The sequence below is a fragment of the Bison bison genome, unplaced genomic scaffold (genome assembly GCF_000754665.1).
Source record: "Bison bison bison isolate TAMUID 2011002044 unplaced genomic scaffold, Bison_UMD1.0 scf7180017864297, whole genome shotgun sequence".
Classification (NCBI taxonomy): domain Eukaryota; kingdom Metazoa; phylum Chordata; class Mammalia; order Artiodactyla; family Bovidae; genus Bison; species Bison bison.
Window position 1 is genome coordinate 6,192,827 of NW_011494869.1, and position 7,307 is coordinate 6,200,133.

Sequence of the window (7,307 nt, forward strand, 5' to 3'; positions counted from 1 at the left end):
CCTTTGTTCCAGCTCCTCAGGCCAGAGAGAAGCACTCTGACCTCCTGATTCCAGAAACTGGTTCCTCTGGGAATGAATACTTCCCAGTGATCTTTTAGACACAGGGGATTTTTTTTTCTCCTCCAGAGGCTAGGTTCACAAGCCAAGTGTGAACAAAGTATGTGCAGTCAAACACCCTTGGAGGCCTAATAGGTATCATTTCTGGGGATGCTGCTGAGGCCATGGGTCCAGACTTCACCAGGGGCCCTTCATACTCCCCAGCACTGAAGCTGGTAGTCAGGGACCTCCTCTATCACTGGCACCCAGCCCAGCTTGCTACAGACCTTCATGTGTGGGTCAAACTTCAGCTGGTATCTCAGGGGTTGAAAAAGGATACACAACTGTGGGCATTAGCCCCCCAGAACCTTCGGCCTCAGACTTAATGACTGGGCTCCTGCTTTGTCCCAGGGATCCAGCCCCACCAGGACATAAGAGGAAAGGGAACAGCTGTTTACTATGCCAGGAACAAGCACTACGTGTAGAGTTCTGTCTTTACCTTCCTTTTCTCATTTAATTCTCCCAGCCACCCTTTGAAGTAAATAAGACTGATGCCCAGAAAGGAAAACTGACCTACTCAAAATCACACAGCATGAATATATTGTATAGCACAGGGAAATACAAACATTATTTTGTAATAACTTTAAATGGAGCATAATCTATAAAAATACTGAATCACTAGGTTGTACACCTGAGACTAATATTGTAAGTCAACTATACTTCAATCTTTAAAAATCAAACAGAATGAGAAGCTCCTCCAACTTCTGTTTCAGAGAAAACAGGTGCTGAAAACAACCCCAAATACTAGATGAGACACGAAAAACTCTTTTTAAAAAGTATCAAAAAACTGGCAAGAGAGAAAGGAATAAGGTCAAATCAAAAGAGAGGCTAGAATTGTGAAAAGTAAGGAGCACCAAAGTCATTTTGGCTCTGTGGGTGTTGGCAGCTACAGGTATATGTAAATCTCAGTCTGAATGGCTTTGAGGGACAATGGGGACACAAGCTAAAACTTGGGGCCTGTCACAAGTCAGGGACCTACCAGGAGACCCTCTTAGATTAAGCTGGCACCCCAGAAGGCCTTACCTCCAGGGGAAGGCAAAAGAAGAGGGGCACCTTCTTCCCTGAGCACCTGTAACCACAAGCTAGACTCCTTACAGAGTAGCTGCCCAAATTCGTATCATTGAGTGGTTCAAAACGGCTTAAGTCATGAATTCAGTTCAAAGCACTCCTGGACTGCTGCCTGGCAGAGGATAAATACTCTCTGGAGGAAGGCAGCTCCACCCCAGGCTTCAGCAAATAACTATCAGTAAAATTTCAAGTAACTTTGAGCAGTACACAAGTCAAAAGTAACCAAGTACACAAGGAAACAACGAACAAAACCCAGCAGAGACCACAGACATGGATGTACAACAACTTCAGATAGCGGACAGATTATAAGCCAATCATGCATACTATGTGTAATGAAATAAAAGACAAGCTTGAAAATATCTGCAGGAAGTAGAAAACTATAAAATGTGACCAAACCAATTTGAGAAAGAAGTAAATGGAACTTCCAGAAATACAAAATCACATAACTGAAATTTTAAAATGCAATGAAAAAAAAATACATATGTATAACTGAATCACTTTGCTCTACACCTGAGATTAACACAGCATTATTAATCAACTATATTTCAATATGAATTTTTTTAAATAAAATGCATAAGATTAGATTTAGCAAAAGGGACAACTTGTGAACTGGGAGGTGGATTAGAAATAAACAACAGAAAACAGCACAGAGGGACCAAAAGATAGAAAATACGGAATAAAAGCTTAAGAGACACAGAAAAAGAGTGGTGTATCATTAGTAGGAGTTCTGGTAAGAGAGGAGAAAGAAGAGAAGAGAGGCAATACTTGAAGACATACTGGGTGAGAATTTTCCAGAACTTGTAAGAGATGCCATTCACAGAGGTTAAGTATCCCAAGAAATTCCAAGCAGGATTGAAAACAGAAGAGGAAAAGAAAGAAATACACCCTTAAACACATACAGTAAACTGCAGAAAATACGGGCTAGAGAGGGAGAATCAAAAAGTCAGTGTGCTTAGATTACAGCTGATTTATCAATGGCAACAACAGAAGCTGGGAGTGGGAGAGACCTGACAGGCCAGAATTCTTTATTCGGTGAAAATAACTCATTCAGTCTATGAAAGAGCACAAAACAAACATTTTTCAGGCGAACAAAACCTGAGAGAATGTATAACCAAGGAATTCTCATTAAAGGATATTGGAAAGAATGTATATTAGGCTAAAAAAAAAAAAAAAAGGCTACAAATGAACTTATCTACGAAATAGAAATAAGATTACAGATGTTGAAAACAAACTTGTGGTTACCAGGTAGGAGGAGGCGAGGGGTAAACTGGAAGATTAAGATTGACATATACACACTACTATACATAAAATCGGAGAAGGCAATGGCACCCCACTCCAGTACTCTTGTGGAAAATCCCATGGACCGATGAGCCTGTTAGGCTGCAATCCATGGGGTCGCTAAGAGTCGGACACGACTGAGAGACTTCACTTTCACTTTTCACTTTCATGCATTGGAGAAGGAAATGGCAGCCCACTCCAGTGTTCTTGCCTGGAGAATCCCAGGGACGGGGGAGCCTGGTGGGCTGCCGTCTATGGGGTCGCACAGAGTCGAACACGACTGAAGTGACTTAGCATAGCATACATAAAATAGATAACTAATAAGAACCACTGTAGAGTACAGAGAACTCTACTCAATACTCTGTAATGGATCAGAATCTGGTAGGAACCTGAAACATCTTGAAGTTGTCTGAAGATTCTTCGATCACTATGTCAAGCGACACAGATATTTCTCTTTCTTCATATGATGAAGATCAGGGATCTAAACTTATCCGAAAAGCTAGAGAGGCACCATTTGTCCCCATTGGAATGGCAGGTTTTGCAGCAATTGTTGCACATGGATTATATAGATTGAAGAGCAGGGGAAATACTAAAATGTCTGTTCACCTGATCCACATGCGTGTGGCAGCCCAAGGCTTTATTGTGGGAGCAGTGACTCTTGGTATGGGCTATTCCCTGTATCAAGAATTCTGGGGAAAACCTAAACCTTAGAAGAGGAGATGCTATCTTGGTCTTGTTGGTGGTGCTTGCTTTAGTTAGACATCTCATATTGAGGTTATATGTTTATGCTGAAAATAGTTTGGGTCAGACAAGAACATGGTAATTTGAATACTGGCTTCCTTTCTTGCATGCTTGATTGCCTGGTGACCAAGTTACTGGTGACCAGTTCACTAGCTAGGTCATTCAGGGAAGTCAGATCAGCACAAAAGAAACATGTCACTTTTAAATACACTTGATAGTGGTACCTGTCCACCTTCTTAAACTCTTCTGTTGAAATTAGTTCTAAAGAAGACAACATGCCAATCCTGAAAATGCTCCCAGTTGCTGCAGAATATCATATGCTTTTGATGTAATGTAGGAATCCTATTTATCCCAGTTAATTTAACTTTCTGACGGCCTTGTGGACTGAGTACTGTTTTAAGGGCTGGTTGGCTCTTGAGGAACCCTTTCAGAACAGTGCATGGAATACAACATTATAAACCTCCCTGCAAGTCTGTGTGTGTTTTTAAACCAAAACTAAAAAGCTGGTAACAGAGCCACTTTGAAGTAGTATTTACTTTAGAATCATAGTTATAAACATGAGAGTAACTTAACTTGTGGATCCCTTTTAGCTCTTTTGTAATTGCAGAATTATATTTTGCTGCTGTTATATTAGAATAATTTTAAATTATTTTGAAACATGTATTTTAAGTGCTAATGCAAAGGTAAATGAAAAACACTTTTTAAATGTGTGCAGTATGTTTATTTTCTTCAGAAGTATCATCAACTAAATAAAATGCCTATAATGGAAGTCATTGATGAGCAAGCTGGTTTGGTCAGACATTATACAAACTTTGGTATATCACAGAATGCGTTGTTGTACTTGTGAAATTCTCATCTAACCTGAATTTACATTCCATGGTGATAACATGGTAAATGTAGTGTTATTAAAGTAAATGAACACACACACACAAAAAAATAGTCTGTAATGGCCTATATGAAAAAAGAATCTAAAAAAGAGTGTGTGTGTATATATATACACACATATAAACTGATTCACTTTGCTGTATGCCTGAAACCAACACAACTTTGTAAATCAACCATACCCCTAATAAAAATTGTAAATGGATGTACAGTAGGCAGAAAAAAAAATTATCCCAGATGGAAAATCTGAGATGCTAAAGGTATGAAGAGCCAAAAAAAAGTGGTAAATATGTGGGTAAAGCCAAACAAACATTTGCTGTATAATATAACAGGAATTATAAGGTCCTTTGAGGTCACAGTAAAACCAGAGAGAATTAAAGCACATTATAATAATGTAACAGTCAGGAGGGGGTAGACAGAGTTAAGATGTTTCAAGATTTTGCAAAGAGGAAGGTAAATTGATTAACCTTAGATCTTGATAGGTATGCATGTGGTAATGTTTAAGAAATCTAAAAGGAAAAAGAAAAAGAAATACAGTGTATAATTTTCAATTAATAGAGAAAAAAAGACTAATAAAATAATAAATACAAAAGAAAAATAAACACACAAAAAATGAGAAAAATAAGAAGCACAAAATAGGATAGTGGATTCAAGATCACTGTGTGTGAGTGTGTGTGTGTGTGTGAAGCTGGCTTCATTTCTGGCTCCACACAACCTTGGAAACTCATCCTCCATCTTGAGCATCCCCACTGCCTCCTGACACAGCCCCCAGCATTACTTGTCTACTTGTCTACGGCATGGGCTTCACATCCTGCCCCTTCCAGTGACCCTCCATCAGGGTCGGGCTCCCTAAGGGTAGAGACTCAGCATGGCATCAACAGTGATCATCTGCTGCGTGCCTCCTGACTGACCGCAGGTGCACACTGTGCATGCCACAGCCATATCCTCATTTACTCCTCACAGCTCCTTCGCATGTTGGTTGTGACATCATCTCAGTTCTACTAATGAGGAAACTGAGGCTTTGAGAAGTGAACTAACTTGCCCAAGGTTACCCAACTATGAAGCCAAAGTTACCCAACCTGCGCCTGTTTGTCTAATTCAGAGGTCATACCCCTGAAACATTAAGCTGGCATTCAAGGAATTTAGCTGGGGGCAGGGGTATGGTAAAATACCTACAACATAAAATATACCATCTGACCATTTTTATATGCCCAATTCAGTGGTGTTAAGAACAGCCACATGGTTGTGCAACCATCACCCATCCATCTCCAAAACACTTCATGTTACAAAGCTGAAAGTCTGTACCATTAAACAACTCCCTTCCCCCTCCCCCAAGTCCCTGACAAACACCATTCTACCTTCTGCCTCTTGGTTTTCCAGGAATATATACCGACTGGTCCCAAGCTCCCATCTAACCATCTCAGCCTACGCTCAGGCAACTTAGTCCTGTCCTGAGTATGCCCTGCATGATCCTAACTCCTTGCCTTTGCTCACACAGATTCCTCCTCCTGCAATTTCCTTCTCCAAGCCCTAGTCTTCTGAAGTCTCATCCTAAATGTCTCCTCTCCAGGAAACAGCTCCTGCCTTTATCGACTGTCAGGGACTTGCATCATGCTCAAGTTATGTGTTCACATATCACCTGCCCTACTCACCTGCGGCGAGTTTACTAAGAGCCGGGACCATGCATGGTTTGTCCTTCAGCCCCCAAAGTACCCTCTGCAGTGCATGGTGTGCATGTTTTCTGAAACCTTTAAATCCAGTTCAAGCAGACCGGTAGAGGCTGCTCACAAGCAGATCCTTTCCCAAGAAGTGCAGCTTGAAGGACAGGGCACTTTCTCCTGGAGCTGGGCACCGAAAGCATTCCTGCCCTCCCCGTGGGGCAGCAATGGAGAAGTTTCTGTAGGCAGGGATGCTCCTGGTGGTGGAAGGGCTGCTTCTGAGCTCAGGACCCCTCTTCTATAGCCCCTTACCTTCAGGAATGAGCTCCAGCTCCTATTAAGCCCCAGCCTCCAGCCCTGAGAACAGTTTGCATCTCTGTGCCACCACAGCGTGTTTCCTCTCCAGAATTCACAGGAAAACTATTAACTACAGCTAGCAAACCTCTCACCTTCCTTCTAAGACTCAGACCTGGGTAAATCAAACCAAGGCAATCACTGCCAATTTGGTGCTGCACCGATGAGGCCAGGGGCTGAGGAGATACAGTGGAATGAGAAAGGATCAGTCCCGTTCCTGCCCAGGAGGAGCTTACAGTCTAGGTGGGGAGATAAGACACAGGGGAAAGCTATGCAGAGGAAAATGAGATTAGGCCCAATTACCAGTTGCAGGCCATAGGGGAAGAGATTCCACAAGACCGAGCCTCAGAGACAGGCTTAGCACATGTGAGGGGAGCCAGGGCTGAGGGAGCCAGGGCTGAGGGAGCCAGGGCCAGAACAGGCCCGTGCAGCTGACAGAATCTGGGACCCAAGCTGATTCTCAGGCGACTGAGTACAGGGTCATTCCTATGTGCAAAAACGAGGGACTGGAAGAAGGGTGTAGACCAGGTATGGGGTGTGACCTTGAGGTGACCAGCCTAGATAGTTGGACAGAGGGCTGATGCAAGAGTCGGGGAAAGGAAGGTGAGGTTGGAAATGGGCCAAGCTGGGGACACCAGGCTGAGAATCTTGGGTCTTGATGGGGACAGGGCTGAGGAAGCACTGAGGAAGATACAGCAGGCAGCACCCCCACCTCCCGCTTCTTTCTCCACAGACTCGGCGCAGGGAGCTGACCCCTAAACCCTGCAGAAACACTCCCTTTCCAGACCCAAAAACAGTAGAAGAAAAAAATAAAGCCTAGATCCACTCGGAAAAGGGTAAACCAGCCTCTCCCAAACTTTCCTTTGATTTGCCCCCAAGACCTTAAATACACCCTTTCAACCCCTTCATTCATTGCAGTTGCTTTTCTTTGAAACCATCAACAAATGTGGGGCTGTAGTTTGTCTTGCTGGCAGGAAAATTCCACACACAACTTGCAGCATTTAAAGAGTGGGAATTGCTGGCCTGGGAGTAGAAGTCTGAGTGTATTTCTTTTCTGGACCCAGGAGTTAAGTTGCATTGTGATGAGCTAGTTGGGTAATCTTGGGCAGGTCACTGAATCTTATGAAACCTCAGTTTGCTCACTTCTGATATGAAGATAACAATACTTGCTCCCACTCAGGAAGGCTTGCCTACCTTCTAAGCACATGGGTTTCTGTGTCAACTAGGATG

General features: G+C 42.8%; 1 pseudogene; it reads left to right on the forward strand.

The window, feature by feature from the left end:
• The first annotated feature begins 2,871 nt into the window (after positions 1-2,871).
• LOC104996663 lies at positions 2,872-3,153 on the forward strand (annotated as a pseudogene).
• The last annotated feature ends 4,154 nt before the right edge of the window (positions 3,154-7,307 follow it).